This window comes from Nilaparvata lugens, chromosome 10, assembly GCF_014356525.2.
Source record: "Nilaparvata lugens isolate BPH chromosome 10, ASM1435652v1, whole genome shotgun sequence".
NCBI classification, from domain to species: Eukaryota; Metazoa; Arthropoda; class Insecta; order Hemiptera; family Delphacidae; genus Nilaparvata; species Nilaparvata lugens.
In genome coordinates, this window is record NC_052513.1 from 36,939,782 (window position 1) to 36,966,297 (window position 26,516).

The 26,516-nt window shown below is 33.8% G+C and overlaps 1 protein-coding gene across 2 annotated transcripts in view; it reads right to left on the reverse strand.

The window, feature by feature from the left end:
* Positions 1–25,322, reverse strand: part of LOC111047234 (protein Tob1-like) — a 44,470-nt gene extending 19,148 nt beyond the window's left edge. Inside the window, exon 1 of one of the 2 annotated variants that reach the window (XM_039436793.1) lies at positions 24,988–25,322. The gene's annotated coding sequence lies outside the window, so the exon portion shown is untranslated. The remainder of the gene's footprint in view (positions 1–24,987) is intronic. The other variant, XM_039436794.1, reaches the window with a different exon arrangement.
* Between the last annotated feature and the right edge of the window lie 1,194 nt (positions 25,323–26,516).

The following is a 26,516-nucleotide window of genomic DNA, read 5'->3' on the forward strand; positions in this document are numbered from 1 at the left end:
TATATTTTTATTGCGACACTAAAACTCAATAAGACACTCCACAAGACTTTAAATAAGACACAATAGTTTTGAGTTTATTGAGTTATGAACGGCAAGCATAGGAAAAGTACAGTGGAGTTTTTGTTTTTTGAGAGTATGACAGGAGGAAAAATATATAAGATATATTGATTGATTGATTCTTTATTGCTTCTTTATCACAATGACATGTACTGCAAGGTCTTGCAAGAATATAATGGAGTGAAGATGGAGATAGTATGAAGAGATTGATTAGTTGAAGAAATTTGAAGTTGTGATGATTGAATTTCCTGTCCTATAAGTGGGTTTGAATTAGATTCGTTAGGCCAATTCCCGTGTAGTCATATTGTACTCATAAAATCCGTTTCTCTTTCCAATTCAAGTTGTCATGTCTGTGTTTATGAGTAAAATAATGTAAATGAATGGAAATGCAAATCAATAATTTGAATTTGAATCATTCTATCGAATTGTGTTAATTTATGCTAAATAATAATAATAATATCGTGTGACCTGGCTGGCTCAGGTCTGGTGTCAGAGTTTTCAGGTCGCAACTGATCAATTTCAGGGCCTCTGACATGACCTAACGACCGCTTTTTAGGCAGCCGGGACCGACGAATTAACGTGTCCATCCGAAATTTATGCTAGTAATACTGTGTTATACAGAGCAAGGTAGATTTCAATTTGGGATCAGCTAAATGTTATATAGTTGTGATTACCTAACTGATTCAAAATAGTTTAACAATGCCTGATGGAAATAAAAGTAAGATAAGGATGCAAGGGGAAGGAGGAGGATTTGGAGGAGGAGGAGGGAGAGGAGGAGATGGAAATGGAGGAGGAGAAGGAGGAGATGGAAAAGGAGGAGGAGAAGGAGGAGGAGAAGGAGGAGGAGAAGGAGGAGGAGGAGATGGTGGAGAAGGATAAGGAAGAGGATTATGAGGAGGAGGAGGAGTAGGAGGATGAGGAGAAGGAGGAGATTGAGGAGAAGGATGAGGATGAGGATGAGAAAAAGAAGGAGAGGGGTAGGGAGATGAGGAGGAGAAGGAGAAGAAGAATAAGGAGGATAAAGGAGGGTGTAATCGGTAGATTAAAGAGGAAGAAGGGAAAGGATAATATAAGGTTAAAATGATGAGAGAACGATAAGATAAAGAGAGGCTCAGTTAAACGAAGCCAAAGCATAAGAAGTGACTAGAAGCTTTAGGATGTAATGAAATTGATAAACTAAGATAACGGAAATACAAGTGGAACGGTAGATAAATAGCTTGGCACAAAGAGAATAAAATAAATGAAATATGTAAACTTAAAAAGTTATATATTATAATGACGGAGGCTTGAAAACTATGACTATATAAACAAAGAGGTATCTAGACAGGTAGGCTGTAGGCTAAGAAGAAGAAGAAGAAGAAGAAGAAGAAAAAGAAGAAGAAGAAGAAGAAGAAGAAGAAGAAGAAGAAGAAGAAGAAGAGAGTGACATCGACATCGACAGAACGGTGACAAGGTTGCTAGCCGAGCTATAAGCTATACTACACTATACGGACGTAAATGGAAGCTATCACTGTTTTCTCCTCTTTTAAAGTAGTATAGCCTATATAGCCTACTATGGTGGGATTCACTTAAACTGTCAGCATTGATTGAATGGGAAGCTTATAGTGTTATCTACACGAAGTGCTGACAGTTTATGGTAATCTCACTATAGATATAGCAGCCTATGTTGTGATTTCACTATAGATATAGTAGCCTATAGTGTACAGGCTGACGGTTTAAAGTGATGCAACTATAGATATACAGTGTACAGGATGACGGTTTAAAGTGATGTAGCAATATAGATATAGAGTAGAGGCTAAATATCAGTTTTGTGACATATGACCTTGTTGGGTAGGACAACAACAGAGTCGACCAATTATATTGACTTTCAATGTTGGCCTTTGGCACAATTTGACACGCAAAATATCATCACAACAACAGTCAACAACAGTCAACAACAAACTCGGAAAGTTGATGGGTTGTTGTCCCACTTGAAACTAGTGACAACAGATAGACATTTCATCGATTATGAATGTGATTATAATTCATTCGATCAATTTATTTATCGAATCATCCAGAATCATACAACTTACAGAAACGTACCACAAGCTAGAGCCCAAAACGGTTTCAACTCTAATCCAATTATATTAAGCGAGAAATTTCTGTATATATTTTTATATTTGATTATTCATATTTATAACTAACTTAGAATTGAGCAGTACACTCACACAAAATCTCAAAAAAAATTTCACTTTATGTCTGTAAAATTATATAACTCTACTCCAGATAATTTCAAATTGCTGCCTCCGAATAAATTTAAGAGCGTGATAAAAGAAATATTAATAAATTAATGTTTGTATTCTGTTGATGAATATTTCGAAATAGATTGGAGTCAATGAATTTCAATGAAAATTTTTTCATAATTCAATGAGGTACCTGCTTGAGATTGTTATCACTATTGACAAATCTGATGTTCTTGAATGTTATCTTATATTTTAAGATTGTTTTGACTAGCTAGCCTATTAGGAATTTGACGGTCTTTATTTCTTTTGTATAATTCTGGACTTTTGTATAACTGACTTTCTTTTAACTTATATGACGTTTGTTTTTAACATTATTGTAATGTTTTGCAACAATAAAGAATGATTTGATTTGATGTGATATGTCCAACGTATCTCGAAAACGGCTCTAACGATTTTCACGAAATTTGGAACATAGTAGGTTTATGATATAAAACTTTTATTGCACTAGGTCTCATCCCTGGGAAAACTCGCTGAAGGACATAAAAAGGATAATAATTATTCATCCTTGGAAAACAGATGATATTTTCGTCGTCTGTCGATAACAGAAGATGCGTGTGCCTCTGTGGGAGTTCAGCTGTGTAATCAATCAGCTTACCGTATCTCACGAGAAATATTTTCTAGAAATCTGAATAGACTTGATCAAAATAATCTGATTTGTTGACATGAGATGGTATATCATAATATTCAAAGTTAATCATTATTTTACAGTTTTAAGTGATTAGTGAGTGTTATTTTGTTATTCAATTTGGTTTGTAAACAATCTAAATAAGAACTTTTCTGTTTTTGAATATTTAGACTGAAAATTGGACTTGAATTCAAGTGTATGGAGCATAACCTACTTTTTTGACTATTTATAGTGTATAAATCAGAATTCGGGGAAGAAACAGTTTTGGGCTGTGCCTGTTAGTCCTTCCCCAATCATTTTGAAGAATTGTGTTCTGTTTATCATAGGGTAGTATTGGAGAAGAAAGTAGGAAAAATATTTAAAAATATGAAAAAATTGAAAGCGAGTCCACAGAAGAAAGTAGGAAAAATAGAAAAAAAATTTGCAAAAATTGTAAGCGAGTCAACTTTTAACAAATATATCTAAAAGAAAGAATTGTCCTTGCAAACAGTAGTTAGAGCAGAAATCTCGAGATTCAAACGTCGAAATGGAAGAAGGGCGAGGCGAAGCCGAGGGCAACAATTTTCCTGAGGGAGGAAAACAATTTTTCACTCATGATAATATACACAACATTTTTCTTCCACCTACATTCTTATAAAAACTTCAAATAAAATAATTTTTAAAAACGTACGTGACCAAACAATGTGTTTATAATCTAAAAAGTAAACAGAAACAGCTGGCTTGTAATCACAGTTCTCCGCCGACAGCGCTATCTATCAGAAAAAGTTGTAACAACAATGGCTGTCACAACTACAGCTATGATGAAGTTCCCGTTCTAAATTTGATTAGTTAATGAGGATTATTCGTTGGCTGGTATTTTGAATAACATGGAATGAAGAAATTATACATTTTTTTCAGTATAGAGATATGAAGTTTGTAATAATTTTAGCATACAAACATAATTATGTTGATGAAATGTCTTGTTGAGGTATTAAATTTAGTTGGTTTAATGACTACTCTATATGCTTCCTCATCTGAGCTCAGACCTTCCAACCTATTTCAAATGTACGTTTTACGCTCTAGGGAGTTTTTCTGTTTTTTAGTACCGAGAGAGAAAAAGTGACACTTTAGTATTATGTTCCAGGGAGTAAAGTAAGCACTTTAGACAGGAGGTGGAGGAAAAAGCTACTGTACGTTAACTCCTGACTTTTTTAAAGTCAAGTCAAGTACAGCCTTTTGTATTCAGAGATAGAGATTATCCAGCCAGAGAATATAAAAGAATAGCAGAATGCTTGTGAATCCATCCAATTCTAAGAAACCATAATCGTATCTCAGGATATAACCAGAATCTTGGAAGAGAGAACCCATCCTATTCTGGGAACTCTGAGTGAGATGGAAATAGAAAGTGCGTAGTTTGCGTTCAACAGATTTAGGTCACGCACAGGCCCCGAAAGTAGGTCACAGGGAACAAATTTGGGTTGTCAGGGCTGAATTCCCTCTCCCCTTCAGACACAACTTTCACTCTCTTCCCCTGAAAAACCAGGTCAGGAGGCCTGGAGCCATGAAAATGGGTCACGCACGTGCGTGAGGAGGGTTTGAGGGCTTAAGGGTTTGAGGGGAATTGGAAGGGGTTTAAGGGTCGTAACAGTCCCTCCCCCTCACGCACAGTGGCCATTTGTCATCTGGAAAAGCAATAAAAGGGTGGGAGAGGGAGTTGGAATGGGGGGGAGGCAATGAAAGTAGGCCTTTCCTCATTGTGTGTTGAAGCCCGTATCTTCCAGCGATGTGTTGACACTATAGACACCCAAATATCTAGGTCAAACCAGAGCTACAGATGGGCTTCTTCTTCTTCTTTTTTCCTTTTTCTTCTTTCTTTTTTTTCTTCTTCTTTTTCTTCTTTTTTATTTTTCTTCTTTTTCTTCTTTTTCTTCTTTTTCTTCTTCTTCTCCTTCTTCTTCTTCTTCTTCTTCTTCTTCTTCTTCTTCTTCTTCTTCTCCTTTGTTCTATTGTGATTGTAGATACGATTCTGATTGTACTTAATTCTTCCACCTCCTGTATCTTCAGCTGATATGGGAAGATAATGTCTGTATCTTGTGCCAGTTCAATATTTTAATGTACATCATTAGCTCTACTACTACTACTTCATCTTCTACTTCTTCTTCTTCTCCTCCTTCATCTCATCCACCGTATTATCTTTCATCTTCCACTTCTTCTTTCTCCTGATTTTAGATTAGATTCTCATTTTATTTAGTTCTCTATCTGATGTATCTCTGCATCTTGTATCAATTCAGTATTTTGATCTGTGTCATCAGCTATTTTACTACTTCTTCCAACTCTTTTTCTCAATTTTCTTCTTTGTCTCCTTCTTCTTCTTCTTCTTCGTCTTCTTCTTCTTTTTCTACTCAGATCTTGTGGGGCTTTTCCAGATCATCTGACCTATCTACTTCGGGAGAGAATCACTCTTTCTTTCAATTTCTGGGTCAAATAAGAACAACTTAATGTATGTTCTTGTATCTTCAACTTAATAATGTTCTTCTTCTTCTTCTACTTCTTCTTCCTCCTGTTATCCTTTCTCCCATCCCGATCTTGTATGGTTCTTCCACATCATTTGATTTATGTGCTTCGTAAGAGAATCACTCTTTCTTACAATCATCCCCAAAATATATATGGATCAAACCCAAAACTGTATTTACTTCTATATCTTCTTCTCCCCCTTTTTCTTCTCCATCTTCTTCTACTCTATTCTCTTATCTAGTTTGTGTGAGTGTGTGTATGAGTGGTAGTTCGAAATCATCTCATGTATCATCTTCAGATCTATCATTCAGCTTAGAGAATGAATCACTTTTTCTTTCAATCGCGGTATCTAGGTCAAACCAGAACTTTATATTCTTTTTCTTCTTCTTCTTCTGCTGTCTTCTTCTTCTTCTTCTTCTTCTTCTTCTCCTTGTTATTTTTTCTCCTTATTATTTATATTCATCCCAACAACTATCCTTCTTTCTTTCATTGTGACTGTGGGACTCTTTCATGTATCATCTGACGATACTTAAGAGTCAGGTTTCTCTACGACGTATCCTTCGTATCTTCATTTCATTCAATTTATTTCACTCTGTTTTAATGTATTCTACAAGTAACTTATATGCTACTTCCAGTCATCCTGTACAGTTTCGTCTATATTTTACGAGATGAGTTGCTTTTCATCTGTTTTCTTGATAGCTTTTTGACCTTTTTCATTCTGTATCATTTTATTATTTGCAATTCATATAGTATTCTTTTTCTTCTTCTTCTTCTTCTTCTTCTTCTTCTTCTTCTTCTTCGCCCTCTTCTTCTCTTTCTCCTCCTCCTCCTCCTCCTCCTCCTCCTCCTCCTCCTCCTCCTTCTCCTCCTCCTCCTCCTCCTCCTTTCTTCTCTGTCTACCTCTACCAATCGCTAGCTATGCAGTAAGATATTTTGCCAAGCTTTCAAATCTGGTGTGACATTTTTATCAAATGACAGACTAGCCAAATGTTTTTTGCATTTTTTGTCGCCACTCTGAAAACATTGGGCTACTAGCCAATGTGCATTTTTAGACTACAGTGAGATTCACTCAAAACTGTCAGCTTTCCTCACACAAATAACACGAGGGCTTCCCATTTATCCAATACTGACAAGATACTATGAATGTCACTGTAGACGCCTCCAAGAAGTAGTGATAAGGTGTTTTGATGATCAGTGCACCGTGAATTTCACTTCATACAGTCAGCATTAATTGAATGGAAAAGTTAATGTTTTTTATGAGGAAAGCTGCCAGTTTGAGGTGAATCCTACCGAGAGCTGAAATTTTTGCAAGGACCATTACTCAAATTTGAAATGAAATATTAACAGTTCTGTACTTGAAACATCTATTTTTTTTTCAATTTATTGAATTAAATCTTGTAATAATATTTGAAACTATTGAGAGAAGAGTTTTACATTGCCATATGTTTCAGACTTCAGATAGGCTGTTCTTCAGAGAATTCAGTTATGCTGTGAAGTTGATAGAATGTGCTAAAAACAAGTTATATCGCGATATAGTATGGTAACAAGTTTATAGTTACGAGTTCTTTGATATCTCTTTCAATATTTTGCGGTATATTATGAAGTGCTCACACAAATTTTTGCACTATTATCATATTTTTTCTTATAATACTATAACTATAACTTTTGAGGAGAAAGTTAAAAAAAATAGTTACCCCCCGAAAAAAATTATAACTAAAATAAGTTTTATATTATCTTGTGTTTAGATAATGAGGAGATAAATGATTGGATCGGTTAAGGCTGTGCAAAGACTAAAAATAAACTTTCTACTGGTGATATTTTTCAAAGTTTTTCGATTTGTATATCATCAAGCTTTAAAAATGAAAAAGTTTTCTTAGGAAAACATTTTTTTTCGATCATTACTTTTTTAAATATGAGCGCCTAACGTTCAAATTTTTAGGACAGAACAATTCAAATACGGTAGAAAATAATTCCATGAGATTTAGAAGATCATTTCTTCATGGTATTGATGATTCAATAAAACAAAAATGTTTTGAAAATATCAATTTTTGAAAAAGTTATTCAATTCACTAAAAATGACCAAAAATAACCCAAAAAAAAGTTATTCTTGATAAATTCAATAACTTTATCAAAAATTGATATTTTCAGGTAATTTTTGTTTTATTCAATCATCAATACCATGTAGAATCTATCCACTAAATCTTATGGATTTATCTCTTACCGAATTTTAAATGTTCTGTCCAAAATATTTGAACTTTAGGAGCTCATATCTCAAAAAGGATTGATCGGAAAAAGAATGTTTTCCTGAGAAAACTTTTTCATTTTGATAGCTTGATGATATACAAATCGAAAAACTATGAAAAATATCACCAGTAGAAAGTTTATTTTTAGCCTTTGCACAGCCTTAGTATGATGGACGTGGCAAATTGATTGAAAAGTCGAAATAAATATCACACATCGAACATCAATCGAGTACATTTGAAGGAGAATTGGAGTAGGCTATTTTGTAATAGGGAAAGCTATATATTTACTTCAAAGTACGCTTGATATCTACTGTTTCTAGTAATTTTTGAACTTAAATTGATATTGAAATAGCTTCAAATCAACATTCCAGGAAGAGAATTTTTGGGCTAGCGCCTGGTTTTTTCCAATAATGTGATGTGTAGACTGATAAATGAATAAACACGGATAGTTCATAAGTTCAGAAAATAGGTAGGGAGCAGCGAAAAACAGATTTTTCCTACAGATACCCTGAAAAGTGACCATTTGTGCACTGATTGCAGGCTGCAAAGAATCACTTTTCCGCACTAGTGCGCAAAGTGAGTACTTTGCGTACTCCAGATTTGCAGCATGACAACGCAAAATAGTTAGTAGGTTATATGGTGCTCCAGTGCAGCAAAATCAAAATTAAGTTGGTAACAGTGACTGCTGTGGCTGCTATAGTGAGCAGAGGTGCAACGAAGCACAACGCGCTAATTATTAAGTAGATATTATAGCCAAGGACAACGACAGCACAGTGCCACCACAGCACACACCACACAGCTGCCCCCCGCCATTCAAACACTACTACATTATTCAGGCAATTTTACCCATAATTACCCACTTTTCATATTCAATGGTAACTGTAGGAAAAATTTAATGTGAAATACGTGCGCAAAGTTCGTTTGCTGCACTCAAGAAACCATTCCGCCCTCGCCTCGCGGCTCGGGCGTAAACGTTTCTTTCGATGCAGCAAACTGTCACTTTGCGCACTAGTTGCACAAATAACTATTTTCTACAACTGTGCGTAAAGAAAGAATTTACACACTCAATTCTCCTCGTAAAACAGCTTATTTCTGAGGAGAATCTACTTTTTCGCTCGCTAACCATCCGCGCATGCACAGTAGATTTACTTTACGCTCCCAAATCATTCACGCATGCGCAGAAGAGTTTCTTTACGCTCCCTAATCAGCTGATTGTAAGCAGCTCGCCAAAAAGTCAGATCTTAACCTAAAAAGTCGGTAATTGTAACTCCGCCGATATAAGTAATTTAACAGGTTTGGGCAGTTGTAGAAAAAAATTTGTATGTAATTCGCGCGTAATTCTTCTTTATCGCTCTTGCAAAATTATCACGCTCCGCTTCGCGTCGCGTGATAACTGTTTTGCGCGAGCGATAAAGTCGCGCATTACGCTCTTAATACATAAATAGCTATTCTCAAAGGAATTTTCTTACAGAACTTCTTTGGATAATACAGAATAATTCAATTCCAATTTTAATTTATTGGAAAAAATATAATGTATAGTACATCAATGTGGATGCGACAGGCACAAAACCGCACTTCACACAAAATAATATAGAAGAAAAAATACAACTTTATATTAAATGTTCATAAGGATAACTTCAATGAATATTCTCAAAAACTTGTGTTTTACACCAAATTGGTGAAATTTCAACAAGCAACTCTCATTTTCAGGTGAAAAACTCACGTAATGATACAAGGTCCTGTCACGTAATGCATATTAGCTTTATGCATTGTACGTGATAAAACAATTGACAAATTTGAACGTAAGCCAAGGCTTACAACACTCCCAAAAAAGGAGTTCAAATGAGAATCTCTACGAACTTACTGTCAGTATTTATCATACATAACATCAATTGCTTCCCATTGAAAAAGGTGCTGACAGAATGAAGTGAAACTGACTTTAGTCAGGTCTTTCCATTTGTATGCAAAAGCAAATTGCATAAATGCAGAGCTTAAACTTTGCTACTTCAGTACAACAGTACTCACTTGGCTTTCAAAGAGAAATCAAGGTCAAGTTCAACTTTTGATCTTTTTCTCTCGCTCTCTCTTTTTTCTTTGTCACTGTTTTCTCTTTTTTTCTGTCGCTTTTCTTCTACTTCTTCTTTTCTTCTTCTTCTTTTCTTCTTCTTCTTCTTCTTTTTCTTTTTCTTCTTCTTCTTCTTCTTCTCTTCTTCTTCTTCTTCTGCTGTTTTCTTCTTCTTCTTTCTTCTTCTTCTTTTCTTCTTCTTCTTCTCTTCTTCTTCTTCTTCTTCTCTCTTCTTCTTCTTCTCTCTTCTTCTTCTTCTCTTCTTCTTCTTCTTCTTCTTCTTCTTCTTCTTCTCTTCTTCTTCTCTTCTTCTTCTCTTCTTCTTCTCTTCTTCTTCTTCTTCTTTTCTCTTCTTCTTCTTCTTCTTCGTCTTCTCTCTTCTTCTTCTGCTTCTTCTTCTTCTTCTTCTTCTTCTACTGTCGTCTTCTTCTTCTTCTTCTTCTTCTCTGTCTTCTTCTTCTTCTTCTTCTTCTTCTTCTTCTTCTTCTTCTTCTTCTCTCATTCTCTTCTTCATTGCGCCCGCCGATTCGCCAATTAAAATTCAGCTGCGCCAATCTTGTTTTTCAACTGCAACGTTCTTCACCTTTTTTTCTGCTATTGTATAACTTAATCAATGCAGTTTTAATGGGCATTCAAAAGTACAATTCCCCATTAAAAAACTCGTTTAAATCTGTTGTTTAATAATGATGACTTCTAATAAAAACTGGAATGGAAGAGTATCGTAATTTGATTTGGTTCTTAGGACTGTATAATATTATAGTCGTCATAATAGTATATGTTAGCTAAGAACTACCTTTGCCACGCACGCTCTGGTTGCCTCTAGTGAGGTCCACGTTATAACGGCGGTGAAGAAAGATAGGAGACAATGTTGCCGAACCTTCTGTCTTGTCAATGCCTTCTATATACAATTATTATTTAACGAAAATCCTAAATAAATGCTGAAAATCACCCCGAGGACTTCTGCTACTGCAGACATTGACAACAGGGTTAACAGCCCTGGTTGGCCAGGGACAGCGCTGCTATCCAGAGATTTCAGTTTGGGTGTAAGGGTAAGCATTACTGACTAGCAATTGGGAGGTACCGGGTTCGATTCCCGGGCTGGCAAATAATTTTGGATAGTAGTTCTCATCGAATGTCCTTCTCGCTGTTAACCCTGTTGTCAATGTCTGCAGTAGCAGAAGTCCTCGGGTGATTTTCAGCATTCATTTAGGATTTTCGTAAATAATAATTAATATTAATTAGCATTGAATAAATGCATTCTCTATTTAATTCCATCTGCCTTCTATATACGGTAGCTGATACAGGTTTATTGATGTTATATTAACTGTTCATTCTCGTTTAAAATAATCAATTATATTTCATTAGGCCAAGAAATTATTTTTTCAATAATTTCATAATGAATTTTCATAATTAGATGAAATATTTTGTTGATTATCATTAATTCTATATTATTAAAAGACGATCTGGCAACAGAGCAAAGCGAGAAAGAGATAGCGCTATCCGCTTGTTGATGATAGACAAGGATAGCAATACCATCGCTTATCAAACACTGCCATTAAACGTGGACCTCACTATAGCACTCAGAGTCATTCCTTTTATTAGGAATTACTGATGAAAGGAATCGAAAGTATTCAACCTTAAATACTTTAGTTTCTGTTTGGCTTGAGAATGTGCGACACCAGCACGAAACGGTCGTCGCCACACCAAACAATGTGAGTGTTCTTTCACTTAAAATCTATATAAGAATACAATAGTAACAATTCCAGTAAAAACAAGATGGATAACCAACAACTTATAATAAATCAACAAAATATTTAATCTCAATAGTGGAAATTCATTATTTAATCATTGAGAATTATATTTTCTTGACGTATAAAATATGATTGACTATTTAAACAAGAATGAACAGTTAATATTATAACAGATATATCGGTACCAGCAAAGGCAGTGACAAGCCAGAGAATCGGCGATGCTCTTCTCCTATCTTCCTCCACTGCCATTATAACGTGAACATCACTATAAACTTGTGATATGTTCATCAACGGGGGCTTCGTTTACAACGTTTTCAAAAGAGCTTGTGATTCAGGTTCAAAGAAATTAAGATTCATTTCAATCATATTAAATAAAAAGACTAAGAAATTTACTGTCAAAAACCACAGTATCCAATAGTCTTTTTATTTAATATGGATAATTACCAGAATATCAACTTCTCAACTACACAAAAAGTCATATTCAATCCTTCAAAATTGCATATTGAACAGTGCAAGCATAAATTACTGGTGACATCACTATTGCCGTATTGATTAACTCCATTGAATATTAATGAGAGATAATTAAATACTGGAAGACTTGAATATGAATGAAATCCAACTGAACATGAATATTCTAAAATGGTCTCGATAACACTGAGTACCCACTGACACTACTTCAATATTGATTAATCAAATTATTACCTGAATATTGATTTAGAGTTTCCATTTCAAACCAAATTCATTGAAATATTATATTTGAACTTTGCAATCTTATGCTTTTGAATCAATATTGATTATTTATGGGATTGATTTATCAAAATTATTACTTGAATATTGTTTGAATATTTTTATTCATCATTCCTGGACCGAAAATCAAGTGACGTAGCAGTGTGAGATAACATAACCTTATCTTTTGGACAACATTAACATTTTATCAAAATTTTTGGAGAGTACAGGCTCAGCCTAGTTTTTCCTCCAATGTCATAATTGTATTATTATAGTATTTTATACAATAAATGAATAAATAAATAAATATTGATTTTAGAGTTTCCATTTCAAATCAAATTCATTTGAACTTTGCAATCTTATGCTTTTGAATCTAAACTCTGAATTGATCTTGATGACACTGACTACCCTATGGCACTACTTCAATATTGATTAATATCGATGAGGTTGATCAAGTTACATCAATATTGATTGATTTAATCAATGGATAGTTGAGCATTGATCCGCTATTAGTCAAGCAGTCGAGAGTCAACATGCAGCTGCTAGGAAGCCGGCATTCTATAGTCAATTACCCCGTTCTCCTCTCAGTCAATAGCTTTGAATAAAGTATGAAAGGCCCGCTAACCCAGTTGCATTGTAGGACTACTTTTAGCCTCCACTGCTTTAAAACGCAGTTCCTCTTTCTAGTTTCTAGTAGCTCAGAGCCTTAAACGAACAAATTGTGTGTTCAATCATTCAATACCCCCATCAATGCTATTCGAAAGACTTTCTCTTTTAGTATTGGATAATTAAAAGCGGTAAAAAGGTCTTATTTTACACGTAGATATATTGAATTGTAATTCTATTATAGTCTTCTAAACTTTCAAAAGGAACTGCAACTTCAGATTTTCTTTAATTCTATCATAACTAGTAGTTCTGTGAACAGTAAACCTCGCGCTCAGTGAGTTACATTGACCTGTTGTTATGTTTTCTCAAAAATTAATAAATAATTTATCAATTAAAAATGTCTAGAAAAAATCCTAAATAAACATAGAGCTTTCTGTCCTATATCGTACCGTGACGTGTCGTCCCGGAATGTGAGTGTGAGCGCTGTTATCAGGTCTGGCTGCAACTGTCTACAACGTTGATGGAAAGATACAATTTTCGAGATGTTCGATGTTTTGGAGCGGGTAGTATTATAGTCAACTGTCCACTAACATTAATGGAAGGATACATTTTCAAGATGTTCGATGTTTTTGAGCGGGTAGTATTATAGTCCACTAGACAGCTGATTTATGATGAATAATCCTATAGTCTGATTTTTACCGTAATATTGGCGTATGAAGGAGGCTCCTTTTTCCTTTATCCTTGAAATGCAAAATTTCCAAAAACCTTGTATATACGTCGACGCGCAATTTAAAAAGGAACATACCTGTCAAATTTCATGAGAATCTATTACAGAGTTTCGCCGTAAATGCGCAACATAAAAACATATAAACATTTAAACATAAACATTATAAGAGAAATGCCAAACCGTCGACTTGAATCTTAGACCTCACATCGCTCGGTCAACTATTGATTTTCTAATGTTATTGTAAAACATAGATTAGAATATTGCAAAAACGTCTGTCAAATTTTAACTGTGGTTGAATCTCGGTTAAATGCCATGGAAACGTATTTAATCATCAGCACTTGATTCACTACCTCCGTAAACGGAGGTAGTGCTCGATCACAGTTGAAAATCAACAGACTCTAGCGAACAGGCTAGAATTTTTTGCTGTCCTTATCAAAATTCATCACAGTAACATGAATCCAGTTTTGGTTTATCATCAATGATATCAAAAAAGCATGGAATTGATGGATCTGGTAATATAATAATTATGTATGTATCATCATATATTTTATGAGAGGTATAGACCAATGGAAGAGCTCGATGTTCCAACTACCAAAGTTCTAGCATCTTGATTTATTGTATGAGAGATTCAAACCACTGAGAAAGCTGGAATAGATTATATTCTTAGCTACAATAGTTATAGGATAGCTATAGGAATAATTTATTAACAGATTATACGGACATGTCTCCTGTCATTTGAGTGAAACTCAAATTTTGACGTTCTTGTGATAATAATTGTGAATAAATAAAAAATACTCTCTAATAAAAACAATATAAAAAGCTTGTGGTACCCTTTATTATTAAAAACTTTGAAATATTCCAACGACTAGTTTCGACCCTCTATTTTTCAAGGTGAAATAAAAAGATGTTGTCAATTCCACAAAGTTTTTATTTGAGTCCAAACTAGTTTCGATGCACTTGGCATCATCATCAGTGGTAGATTTAATATGGAAAAATTCCACAACATCTCTGTGCAAAGTGTTAACCTCTATTTTTTCCGACTCTATATTTTTTTTAAAAATACTCTGTATAAAGACTCTATTGACCTAGGTTCTGAAACGACGCCATTATTATTCATGACGTTAGCCAATAACAGTGTGTGGTGGGAGTGTACTAGAATGTACTCGCCAGTGATTGGTCAACGCTGTCTGACGTGGTAGTTAGTGTCTAGACGGTAGGTGGCAGCACTAACAACGTCAACAATAGGCGACGTAAGTTTCATGTTAAGTGGAGTTCAATCACTATCGGCCGTTTGCACAGTCGAAGCTTGAACTAAATTCAATCAGCTAGAGGCTTAAGCTTGGAGTGAGCCACATTATAACGAATGATACTAGATAAACATTCAATTCAATGAGTTATAGTTTGAACTGACACTGTGCAAACGGCAATGAAATGTCTCTAGTGAATTTGAAAACCAACAAGTGGTTGCTGGGAGTTATTTTTCTATTGCTAACAAAAAGTAGATACATTTTATTGTTGATTTATTTTTGGGTTATTTTTTAATTCGACTTATTTGAATTTGGGAGAGGAGTAGCACAAGTTTACCTTATTTTTCTCTCCCAATCATTTTGATGATGTAGCCTACTTATTGTATCAGTCAATGAAGAATAAATAAAGTTTTGAATAAAAATAATATTAAACTATACTGTACTATAGACTAAACATACTATTATAAACTATAATATCAGGGACCAAGCTTCACTCTGGACTACAAAAGTATAAAAAATTTATCACGAAAGAAGAAATTATAATAACATTCATAGTTCATACAGGAATGTTCTATCTAATCACAGTAAATTGAGATTAATTCCCAGAGGAATGCAAACATTCCCCTCACAAAGGCCCGGTTGCACAAAAGTCGGTTAAATTTTAATCCTAATTAATTTCACGTACCAAATTAGAGAAGACCATTTCAAAAAGATGGATCTACTGGAATTAATCAGGAATAGCCCGGTTTTTGTTTGTAACTGGCACTAGGTACCTGATTGAATGATTACAAATTTCAACAGCTGAGTCATAATTTTGACACAGTCCCCCACACATGAACTCGCTCACTCACTTCCATCATCAACTGACGCAAAATAATTATTATCAGCTGTTTTTCCAAGGATGAATAATAATTATCCTTTTAATGTCCTTCAGCGAGTTATCCCAGGTATGAGACCTAGTGCAATCGAATTTTTATATTATAAACCTACTATGTTCTGAATTTCGTGATAATTGTTAGAGCCGTATTTGGGATCCGGTGAAATACAAACATATAAACAGAAATTGCTCGTTTAATAGTATAGGATTACTAGACCAGTGAATAGTGTGTTGAAGCTAGCAAGCTAAAACTTGCTATACTGCTGTAGTGTATACTGTACAATGGTACAGAGCTGACTATAGAATGCTACTCCCAATAGCATAATTCGTCCATCTAGATTCAGACGTTGTGGCGCATACTAATAGAACTTAAATAGATGATGAATATTCAATCAACATAGTCTGTTTTGATATCTCATTCTCTCTCTCTCTCTCTCTCTCTTCCTATTCCACTCCCACTTACTCTCTCTATGTCTCATTATGTCTCTTTTTTGAAACCTCGTTCTCTCTCTTTATCTCTTCATCTCTTTCACTCCCACTTACCCTCTTTATGTCTCATTATGTCTCTCTTTTGATATCTCATTCTCTCTCTTCCTCTTCCACTCCCACTTACTCTCTTAATGTCTCATTATGTATCTTTTTTGATACCTCGTTCTCTCTCTTCATCTCTTCATCTCTTCCACTCCCACTTACTCCCTTTATGTCTCTTTTTTGATATCTCATTCACTCTTTCTCTTCCACTCCCACTAATTCACTCTATGTCTGCTGCTTCTTGCCCTAATTCTTTTCTATCTTATCTTTGCATGAAAGTTCTCGATAAATGTATTTTTTCTCAGCAAATGTTCAAATTTATTCCTTCCTAGTCGATTGTTGTCATAAGTGTGACAATATTCTATTCCATATTATGTTCAAGAAAGTGTAAACATGCTCACAAACATTTTGAACCCACAGCCTGCAGTATAACAAGACTGTAATATCGTAATTTCATAACACATTCAAGTTGAAATACAGCATAATTCTGGTATGGATTATGAATTTATATGCTTGTGATGACCAAAGATAACATTCATGCTATGAATAATTTTAATAATTTCAACATGAGTATAATTTGTGGATTTAAGTGAAATTTTAAATATTTTTTGTGATTGTGAAGGAAGATTTTGGTTTGGATTTGTATTTTGAAATTGATTAATCTGATAAATCCAAAATTATTGTAGTACATACATTTTTTGGACTCAAAATAGTGTGTGAATTAAGTTATTATTACATAACCTCTAGACCGTGTATTCCAAATTAAGGTTTAAAGCAGTTTTGGGCGAATGCCTGTTGATTTTAACCTGCATTGTATCTATTGTCTATGATTAAATGAAATATTACTCTATTTCTATATAAATGATGAGACACTTTACTTATAATATCGGGGCACCGAGCTTCGCTCTTTATTTTTATTTATTGATAAACAGAACACAATTCTCTGAAATGATCGTGTTTATATTTCACAGCGGGCAATATGTCATCGTATGAATTTCGGGGATGCGATATTTTCATTTTTCACATACTCACTCACGTTTTTACTATCCACTGCTTTTTCAGCCAAAGATGAATTATCCTTTTAATGTCGTTCAGCGAGTTTTTCCAAGGATGAGAACTAGTGCAATCGAATTTTTATATCATAAACCTACTATGTTCCACATTTCGTGAAAATTGTTAGAGCCGTTTTCGAGAACCGTTGAACGTAGATATCCAGATATAAATAACCAGATATAAAAATACAGAAATTGCTCGCTTAATATAAGGATAAGACTTCAATTTGCTACGTAAACAATTACCACAAGGTTTCAAAAATCATGTAAAAGTATTTATTTATTTAAACATTGTTACATACAATATGATTCTCAATTGTGAATGTATTGTTTATATTGTTATTGTTTATATTGAAGTATAATTAAGTTGCTGTACTATAGCTTATGTGATGGAGAATGGGGCTGGTAGATTAGAGCTCTTGCATGGTAAACGCTGATTGGGATACAGTATGAAAAACAAAATGAAGAAATATGAAATACGGTATGAAACCGTATGAAAAATTCTATTGAAATAATACAGAACTTCTTCGATAGAATTCTAATTATCGCTTTCTCCAAGGTTGATTCAACTAATAAAACAGTTTAATCAATGTTTGGTTGCATTCATTATAATCTGTTTCAATTGAGTGAGCTGATGGTCTAAACTAGAAATATAAGATAAGATATAAATTTATTCAGTACAGTTAATCATATATGTAATACAATGAACAGTTGAACATTGTCATAATGAATATTGAGTCAGAAACAATATTGAGTCAAACTTGTTTTGGAGAAAGTGACCCCATGTCATAGTTTACATGCTATCTGCATCTGTTTTTTCTAAAAATGTATCTCAATGTCATGGAGTTGATGAAACTGAGATCTAGAAAATATCCATGAAATATTTAGACAATAAAAAATATCATGGAGTCAATTAAAATCAAATCCAGAAAATATCCACGGAATATTTAGGCAATAAAATTGATGGTGGCAAATACAGGAATAGGTACAGTGCTCTTCCTTGTTATATGCACGAAATCAATTGCAGCTATTTATAGCTCCTGTGGTAGGAAGAGAGTGATTATTGATTTCAGCAGCTCCTCCTCATCCTCCTCTTCCCCCCCAACCCCCCACATTTAACCCCCAAATCCCCCCCACCACATCTCCGCAACTCAAAACTCTTTGATGCCCTTCACTGACCTAGATTCACTCAATTTGTTAACGGGAAAGTGAGCATTTTTGAGAGGTATTTTTGAAAAACATTGTGACGTGTTTCATTGAGAGAGTTAGTTGATTACTTTTTTTGGAAGTAACTTCATAAAGGAAAACCACGGATTAATTCAATAATGCCTTTGATGGTCTCTATTGGACGTTTTTCAATTTTCTCTCAGGAAAATTTATATTCAGAAAACGATTCAGAGGTATTTGCAACAAAACATCGCTGTGTTGAGCTTTGATGTGACACCTTGTGAGGTTTGAGGCTCTTTTAAGGTTTTCAATGGATTACGAGTACAGTCACACCTTTTCATACTATCGTCAATTTTACTCCCTAAATATTTTGGTGATATTTTCTAGATTTTATACTGTCTTCAATATGACTGAATATTATAAATTATTATGTAGAAGGGAATAAATTGGAATAAAAGGAATAAAAGGGAATAAATTGAATGAAAATCCAAATTAGATGCTGTGAATCACCCCGAAGACATAATAGCAAGAATAAATCAATATTTGCAATAGCAGAAGTCTTCGGGATGATTTACAGCATTTAATTGGGATTTTCATTAAATAATAATTGATTATTATTCATATTTCATCACTTATTTTACTGAGCATGTCATAAATTTCTTATCCTCACAGACTTTCCAAGATCATTTCATTCTCCAATTCTTTCCCCTATGTTATTGTTCCTTATAGGAAAGATGAAACAGGCTTCTATAGTTCTCATCTAAATTTTCATCTTGGACGATTCAATGATAAATGATAAGATGATTTGATAAGATAGGCAATCATGTGATCCACTCACATTTCAATGTCTTTATCAAGGAAATACGGAGCTAAGATTGAAAGCGAGAGTATTTATTTCAGAAGCTTCACACGTAATACTAAAACAAGCAATTGTTTAAGAATAATGTGAGCCTATATTCTTACCTCGAAGTCATTGTTTACTCCATAATATATATATTCATTGAATCAAGTTCAAATAGTACAATGGGAGAAAAATATCTATTGTTCCATTTTCGGAGTGTTAAGTTATACAGTATTTTTCATTGAGGTAACCTCCAAATTCGTGTTTTTAAATATTGTACTTCTAGAAAGATTCACTTCAAAGAGTAAGGCCCGGTTGCACAAAAGTCAGTTAAATTTTAATCGTGATTTTCATGAGAACCAATCAGAGAAGACCTTTTTGAAAATACGGCTTCTCTGATTGGTTCTCGTGAAATTAATCATGATTGAAATTTAACCGGCTTTTGTGCAACCGGCACTAAGCATTCCTTATGTTTTCTAGTAAGAATCACTGTCAACAGCAGGCATTCCTTAAAAAAACATTAATGCTTAGTTTAGTTTAGTTTAATTTAATTTCAATAAAGCTTCCCTTCCAATTATGACGGTTTAAGGTGAATCTCTCTATAGTTGAGGTTGACTCTCTTCTTCAATATATTAGATCAAATAAGATTCTTCTGGATCCTAGATTTGCAGGTTTTGTTGGTTCTGCAGGTTTTAGATTATTCTATTTATTTATTTTTTTATTTAAATATTGATACATCAAATAATATAATAATTGTCAATTATGGATGATTGAGGAAGGAGCAACAGGCTGAAGCCCAAAACTGTTCCTTTCCCAAATTTAGATAGAAATTGTCCAAAAATAAGTTATGTTTATACTTCATGATTTTTGTCTTATTTTGAGATCAAGATATATATTAACTGGGAATTTAGAATTAAGAAAAGTTTGAAACCAAATAAAATAAGAATACTTTACTAAATCATCACTGATGACTGAAAAATACTGTATCATTAATTGAAAATTTTAAAACTTTAAAAGAAACTCAAACTTACTCCTAAAACAGCTGTTGTTTTATTGACCGAGCGAAGTGAGGTCTAAGATTTAAGTCGACGGTTTGGCATTTCTCTTAATGTTTGAATGTTTAAATGTTTATATGTTTATATGTTGCGCATTTACGGTGAAACGCAGTAAAAGATTTTCATGAAATTTGACAGGTATTTAATTGCGCGTCAACGTATATGCAAGATTTTTGGAAACTTTGCATTTCAAGGATAATATAAAAGGAAAAAGGAGCCTCCTTCATACGCCAATATTAGAGTAAAAATCAGACTATAGAATCATTCATCATAAATCAGCTGCCAAGTGATTACACAGATGTGTGGAGAAGCCAGTCTATTGCTGTATTTCCATAAGGTCTATAGTTTCAATCAGGTACTTGTGGATGAGAATACTGCGTGAGGTCTACTGTTAACAGAACTACTAGTTCTGTATTTCCATAAGGTCTATAGTTTCAATCAGGTACTTGTGGATGAGAATACTGCGTGAGGTCTACTGTTCACAGAACTACTAGTTCTAGGAGGTATAAAAGAGATTTTATGAGTTTGAGAGGGCCGACTATGTCCCAACTTCATCTCCGTGCAGTCAATGGAAGCAAATATTGATTAACTGATAATTTTCCATGAATTTTCCAAGATTTTCATCCCACTTCCAGCTCTCTTCCAGAGAAGGGAAACAGGCTCCAGATTTTCGTCAATTAGAAGTGGGTGGATAAGGGTGTTGTAAGACTCTATAGTGAGATGCACTTCAAACTGGCAGCATTCCTCATACTTTACATCAATGCTTCCCATTCAAACAATGCTGACAGTTTAGAGTGACTTTCACTGGGTCCAAACTTCGCCACGTCAACAAATAAAATTCAATCAATAAAGTTGCGCGCGCACACCCTAACGAACTGGAGTGAGAGTGTGAGAGAGAAAGGAGGACTGAATGAGTGAGTGAGTGAGAGAGAGAGAGAGTGAAAGAGAGATAGAGAGGTATGGTGATAGTAGTTGACGGGTGTGGGATAATTTGATATCAGTGTCAATAGATGAGAACCTGATAGAGTTTTCTGTTACTAAGAAGGAGGATAGAATATTGGATGAAATAGATCCGCTGATTCTATTTGACCATAGATAGAGGAGAGTGTTGATTGATTGATTTAGTACTTTATTTATGTAGATTACAATATATATACTGGCTTATACATTTATATACAATAGCTTACAATACAGCAAAATTATAGATGAATTTACATAATATAGACTAAGAAAATAATTATTGAACTGTATATGATATGAAAAAGCAATTTGTAATATAATAACTATAGATAATAAATTATACTGTTATGCATCTACATAAATTGGCGGAGCTTTGGACATATCAATGTCTATTCTTCGGAAAGAATATTAAATATATCCTCCCCACTAACTCTCTATCACTAACTCTATTTTCCTCCATTTTCTCCTCCAGAAAGAGAGAGAGAGAGATAGAGAGTTGATGGGTGTGGGATAGTTTGATATCAGTGTCAATAGATGAGAGCCTGATAGAAATCAGTTTTCTGTTACAAAAAAAGAGAATAGAGTATTGGATAAATAGATCCGCTGATTCTATTTGACCTTAGATAGAGGTGAGTGGGTGAGAGGGAGTGAGAGAGTGTGCGGGTGGGAGAGAGAGGTAGATTACAGAGAGATGGGAAGAGAAGTTAATAGCTATGAGAGAATTTTATATTGGTATAAATAGATGAGAGTCTGACGACATTATTGTATTAGAAAATCACTGTAGTTCTAAATTGGTAATGGAATATAGACTTACATTCAATTGATTCAAGTATAATGACATCATGACTCAACTATAACTCTATAAGGGTCAACTATTGGTATTTTTCAAACGTTCCATCCTCATTCATAATTATTATAAATTACGGATGGGAAACTACATGGAGTATTATGAGAGAGTAAATTATCAATAATCTATGAGACTTTAGATTAGTTGAATATAGATTCCAATTTCAATTTTTTTCAATTTAATTCTACCATAAATCACGTCATTTGTCGTAAATTTACTCATGTTTGAAAGTGTCATTACCCATTTACATTTTTACATTATTCACATTTAAATTCCAATTTTCATTCATTTCAATTTAATTCTACCATAGATCACTCAATTTGTCGTGAATTTACTCATGTTTCAAAGTGTCATTTCTCATTTACATTTTAACATTATCCACATTTAAATTCCAATTTCCTTTTTTTCAATTTAATTCTATCATAGATCACTTCATTTGTCGTGAATTTACTCATGTTTGAAAGATTCATTACTTATTTACTTGTTATTAACTGTCAAGAATCAAGGAAACTGAGATAACACGGTTGAAAACAAAGTAATTTATTATTTTCAATGTGATTTTCACGTGTAAGGTCAGTTTATCATTTGAAAGTTGACAAGAGTTTATGAAATTCACCTATAACTGTCACCATTGGTAAAATGAGAAGCATAGATGATATTCATAGGGAATGCTGACAAATTGTGGTGAATGCCACTATGGGACAAAAATATTTCTGAGACAACAGTTTGATTTTTGAAATGAGAGGCTGCCTTCAATCGTCGATAATCATACCATAATTTGATGCATGATAAATTTAATGAATCATCAATTTGTTGGTTGCTATGTTAATTATTTCTGATCCAACGACGATTCATTGAATTTTCATTTTTGTAATGTATGAATACTCATTCATGGTGTAGGCCATTATAGTAATATTCGTGATATATATAATATTCGTGGACTAAATAAACAAAATCTTCAATAATTATTAATTCATTGTACTAAGTGATAATATTCGTAATATTTGTTCTCTTATGGAAAACCATGGACTGAATGAACAAAATCTTTAACTATTATTAAACGAAAATCCAAATTAAATGCTGTAATTCACCCCGAATACTTCTGCTACTGCAAATATTGACAACTGGGTAAACAGCTAGATGGAAATTCTCAATGAAAATCTTCAATGAAATTTGCGGTGATAATAATTATGGGATTATATATCATTCTGGTGCTCTCATAAGCATTCATTCTCTCATTTATGCATAAATATGAAAACTGCTGTTCTATGGCTCCTATGATGTGATATTTTTGTTGGTTAACGAACTATTTTTTATAAAATCAAGACCAGTCTAAAGTTTCCTTCATTACGTGATAATGTGTTAATTTTTTGTGAATCTTATTTTTGCTTTATGGCTCCTATGATGTGATCTTTTTGTTGGTTAACGATCCTCCACTATTTTTTATAAAACCAAGAACAGTCTAAAGTTTCCACTTCATTACGTGATAAAATATTATTTTTCTTTTTTGAATCTTATTTTTGCTGTACTACGACAAACAAGTACGATAATGTCATACAAAAAGTGAATAATAATTAAATTTTGATAAGAAAAGTACAGAGATATGATAGGATAGCCTTCGTAACAATGAACTCTGACTTCACCACAATAAATTGAAAAGCTGGCTTTTTATTAGTGGTTTTACTGATAAGATTAATTTTGGTTTTTAAGGTTCTAGAGTGAAATTTATGAGGGATTGCTATGGTAAAAAGTGTCCATCTGTTACGAAACTGGGAAGCTGATGGAAGGGGATGAGAGAAGACTGGAAAATGTTGGAAATTTAGATTTTTTTATAGTTTCATCAGTAGGAATAACTCAGAACAATTAAATACCTATACTATCCAACTGATAGACCTAAGCTCAATATCATACCATATATTGAGAGGATGGATTTTGTGAATAGATTTTAGAATAGATGTCCCAAAAGTATATATCATAAGAAACCAGGTATTTTAATAGCATAAACACTCAATTAGGCATTAAAATAGTAAAATGATACAATAAGAAACCATAGAAACATCAATAAATCAATCAACCTACATTTCCAATCTCCTCAACAATTTTCACTTATCTCCCAAGTTTTCCTGATTCTATGATTACCGTCGTATTTTCACACATTCACAACATATTATTCCAATATTGTAACCCATCTCATGAAATTCTTACAAACTCTCATTCATAATTTTGTTAAAACACCGAATTTTCCACCTCTTTCCCAGAACTCAATCTGACATTGAAAAGTCGGTAAACACTCTTTCAAATTATTTTCAAGCTCGTGAGAATTTTCACAAACTTTCAATCAATCTTCAACTCATCGTTCCATTTTCTTACAAATTTTCACTCATTATTCAGATTATCCACAGAATTTTTCATCTACAGCCCAAATTTCCACCTAGTAATGCTAACACTACATAACTCATCTAATATGGAGAACCACAGACTTCCTTTAAATAAAACGATCAAAATCATCTCAACAAAATTGACAAAATTCGAATATTATATCAAACCTTCTCACATCTACCATCTGTAACAGCACTACACAACTAACTAAAACCCGGTTGCACATACGTTTGTCTATTGAATTTAACCTCTGATTAAAAGAAGTTATCTGTCTCCCTCATCTTTTCTCTCAGCATTCAACCGACATTTGATCACTGTTAAATTTGATACACATACCTACTTGCAACCGAGAGTACGCCCATAATATATCAGAATTTTGATAGGAAAAATACTGTATCACCTTTTACAAAATTTGAATCTCGAAAAATTCCAATTTATATTCGATTTAATTCTTACCTTGATATGAGTTTCGTACAGAATTTCGTCGTCAGTCTTGCAAATTTTCCGTTAGCAGATTGTTACTTCCAGCTTATTACGTTTTTTGTCGATCACTGTTTTGAATGAAACTGGTAGAAAATTGTTGAGTAGTTTTCACACAGCAAACTATACTTATATCACAATAATTTTTATTACTCCGAAACGAAAAATGAAGAGATCATACACGTGGCATGGAGGAGTGGTTCACTGATAAGACAATAATTGGGGGACAGTGTTGCCGAGTGGCGACTGCTGAGAGGACGCTCGCGAGTGTGTTGTCGTGTCGCTTCACGAAAGCAGACAGATCGCTCTGGCAAGTCGGGGATCGAGTTTCAGCTTTTGGAGAGTTGCTGGCAGGATGCTCGATGTGATACGCGTTGCAGGAGGATTTGATACGGGAGGGGGGCTGTATCAATGTTTAATAACACAATTATTCAAAGTTAAAGTATGAATGTAGTAGTACACAAAAATCGGGTCCTTGTACTCACAATCAAAATTTGCAGTGATCCCTTCTATAATCTTGATACTAATACTAAAATAAAAATATCGTATACTCTTGGTACTGTATTATAGTAAACGATTCATGTAAAACTAATGATTGCTACTGAGACTGGGATATTGGGTCAATTTTAGATTCAGGATAAGGTTCATCAGATAAAACTTAAACATATAGAGCAGAAACCTAAAGAGAACTGCTCGTGAATTGATTTAGGATTGACTGAATGTTATTTGAGGTTTGGGATAGGTTCATCAGATAAAATCTACTCATATAGAGCACTTAACCTACGTTCTTGAGAGAACTGCATGTTAATTGATCCAATATTCTGTATTTTGAAGAGTAAATTCTGTATTCTGGAAAAATGAGTTGGGCCAAGAATGTGGAATGAGTAGGGATGAATGTTGATTATCAATTTGTAGATTTCTTTGTTTGACAGGGCTCAGAACTTGAAAGTTACAAAGATTCGTGTTATTTTTTTGAAAATAGGTAGAGTGGAACATGTGGAGGAAAATAAAATAATGTGGATTAGAATTTAGGCAATGTAAAAAGTTTACTTTTAAGCAAGAGATTGAAACTTCAAGTTTCAAATGTCAAACAAGTTGACTTGAAAGCAAGAGCTTTTGTTTTCTTGTTTCTCGTGAATCCCATTATCAATGAGAATGAGACAGAAATCAGTGATTATTTCAATTAAATTTCATTCGCATTTAGTTTTTGAACAACATTTCAAGTATTTTTTCAATATTTCTGAGCATTACACGATACCTAGACCTCGGAAGAGCTCCAGGCTTGATAATAGATGACGATTGAATGTTTCAGATGTGCTTTAAAGCACTAAAAAATTATCTTGAAACACGATTTTCATGATAAACCAGCTCAAGTGGAGCTTTCAAATTTCAAGTGGTGTTTCAAATTTTCTTGAAACATCAGCTGAAGTGGAGCTAGTTTCAAGCTGTGACCCTTCAAACAGTAGTACCAATAGCTTGTCATTAAGACCCTTTCATCATCCCTT